The sequence below is a fragment of the Apium graveolens genome, chromosome 10, assembly GCF_009905375.1.
Source record: "Apium graveolens cultivar Ventura chromosome 10, ASM990537v1, whole genome shotgun sequence".
Classification (NCBI taxonomy): domain Eukaryota; kingdom Viridiplantae; phylum Streptophyta; class Magnoliopsida; order Apiales; family Apiaceae; genus Apium; species Apium graveolens.
Window position 1 is genome coordinate 87994147 of NC_133656.1, and position 3223 is coordinate 87997369.

The window sequence follows — 3223 nt, forward strand, 5'->3', positions numbered from 1 at the left end:
TGCCATAGCAATCTCAAACAATCCTGTTCAGCACTCGAGGACCAAACATATTGATATAAGGTATCATTTCATTAGAGAGAACATAGTGAATGTTACTGTGGAACTAATTTTTGTTCCCACAGCTGATCAAATTGTAGACATTTTCACGAAGCCACTTGATGAAGCTACTTTTAGCAAGTTGGTTAGTGAACTTGGCATCTTAAACTTGTCTACTTAAAAAAGGAAGTTAACATATTATGTAATTTGTTTGGGATAAATTTTACAAATCCCATGATGATGCTTTGAGGCCTTGTAAAGTTTATTTACCTATATTCATTATCCATAGATTGAAGCAAATTGATTATCACATGTTTTGTATGCTTGTATGCTTAGTGATAATTGGATGTGAGATTTTGATGCTAATTGATTATCATGATCTTACATGTTACATGTTATGTGGTAATTGAGTTAGTTTATCTGGAGCTTTGTATGTACTTGAGATAGGTTAGCACCCCTTTTCTGTATTGGACCTAACACTCTATCTCAGATAAATTTATTCCTAGTATGAATTGTGTTTATTTGTCTTAAATCATAATGTCTATTTGTCCTGTATGTATGCACGCTCTATTCTGATATATAAAATATTTATGCATGTGTACATACTTGACAAAATACTTGACAAAATATGATTACTATATGCTAGATAACCCTTTATACTGGTTTAGAACAAAAATGAGTAGAGTATTTCTTCCATCTTTATCACATGTTTCATCCATGTGGCTCTGATACATTTTCTAGAAAGAATTATTCTACTTACTCAATTCTAAATCAATACATGATGCTATTTACCATTGCTACTAACTATGTTGCTATTTAAGTCTTGCGCTGAATATCCAAGCATAGAAAGCAGCTAAGGTAAGGTTCAGGTATGACCAATCTTTCAGAATGTACTTCAAGTTGAAACACCACACAATCACACACTGAATGATCTCTGGTAGTAGATCATGTCCTGTGTTCTCTGTGGTTACTTCTAAGGTATCATTCCTTGATCCTTAAGCATTCTGAAACTTTGTGGATTATTCCTAAGGTCCAGTCCTAGTATTCTGAAACTTATAACTGCCCCCAGTGGCTTAGGAAGCTAACTATGAGCCTATCAAACCAATATTTTCTGACCAAAGTCATAGAACCAAACACTCCTCAAACAGAATTTATCCAAAGCTTTTGCTCTGATACATGAAAACCATATGATCAGTTGCATTCTGAACCTTGATAACTGGAGTTGAGTTGAGTGAGGGAGATAGTGCCAAGCAGCACCACATAAGGAAGGAAAGGTCAACCCTACAGCTCTATCTCTCATAAAGTAGTGGAGTATTCAAATCCTGAGACAACTGTAAAGCCCATTTATATTCTCTCAAAAGAATGTAAAGCTGAAAAAGGCACTAAAACTGTTACTAGAAGCATTCTCTCAACAGATTGTATTTCTATTAAAAATTCGCCTGTCAGCCAGGGCATCTGAATGAGAGTCACTACCTTACCTCAAATATTTCAATGCACGTGTGAGTTTCACACATAAGGAAGGTTTTGACGGAGCAAGTTTATCAAACCATCTCAAGGTCACTGATAGAACTTGAGATTTAATTTTAATTAAATCTGAGATCCATATGGATTCTAACTCTGATGAGATTCTGGTACTCTGGTTTATCCTAAGACCATTATCTCTGATTCATGTCTAAGTGACATAAGAAGAAATCATTGATCCCTAATGGCATATCATTGATCATTGGTTATCTTCCCAGAATTCAAATCTGGATATGATTTTGACTAAGTCAAAATAGAAACTTGTAAATGAGGACACAGATAGCAACTGACGAGTTTATAAGGTATGCTTCTTCATAGAAGTTGAGGGATATCAGGAATTCTGCCACTTTATAGAATCCTAATTTCCCCTCTCAGAAGGAATATTTCTAAATCTCTTGACTGAGAGTTTTCATCCTTGAAGATGGAAGGCAACTTTTCTATGAAAAGGATTTTCTTGCAGGTACATTCATTGTTGGACTTCTGGAGCTCTGAGTGGAGTGAAACACTTGTGAGGATGAGTTCAAACACTTGAGTGTAGAATAGAGTGAAACACACTATGAGGACACTAAACAGAAATAACACACTTGCACTGTGAGGAAATTTGTAGCACCTGTTCTTATTCTAGCTTGGTTTTGTTTGTAATATTTTCAAGAAGGCTGTGATGATTTGGGGTTGAGGACTTTTTCTGTATAAGGTTCTCTCCTGGTTCTGGTTATGGAATTATGTTTCTTGGGAGATATAAGGAAGCTGGAAGGGAATTATTGGTGATATAAGGGTAGTTCTTTTCTTGAGTTGAGAATCCTGGAACTTCTTTTCTCTCTGAATTGTACTTGGTGGGAGATTTAGTTTTTGTAGTCTACATTTGAAGGATTACTCAACTAAGGGGGAGAATAAATATGGCATAACACAAAAAAACTAATGGATATCCTTATTCAACTAAGGGGGAGCAACCTTCTTCAACTTAGAAGAAGACTGGATAGGTCACCTAAGATATTTTTCTTGCCTTCTCATGTTGATTATCTAAGGGGGAGATATATGGAGATTTTGAAGACGTATCTTTTTCATTTCTACTAAAGGGAGAGAAGATGTTGTTCTCTGCTAGAGCTGAATGAGTATGAGTGTAGAAGATATAAGATAGTATTATTTTTAAGTCCAGGACATTAATGTTGAAAGCTGTTTGAAGATTTTTGGTTATGGTTAGTTGAGTTATCCTCCAAATTAATACTTCTCTAGTATAAATTTGACTGTCATGTTTAACAGCCAAATAGGGGGAGATTGTTGGATATAGAAGGAGTTGAATATTAAAGATAGATTCATCTATGACAGCAATGCAGAGGATGATAACTCAACATAGACAGGACTTGCAAATAATCTTATATCCATTGAAACCAGTACGAAGATGTAAGGCTTGACATATACACAATGATCTGGAAAGCTACAGTGAAGAAGTCGTCAACAGAAGTTCGAAGGAAGTTCATTAATATGTTCATTCATCTAAGGAATAAGGTTGAAGATATTCGAAGTAGCAATCTGGATTGGTGTGAAGGTCATAAGGGTTTCAGTGAAGCTGATTTGATATGGTAGAAGACTTGACAGTGAATTGTATAGTCTATAGTACGAAGGCCTGAGTGCGGAACTAGTAGTCTGTGAACCAGACCATTGCACT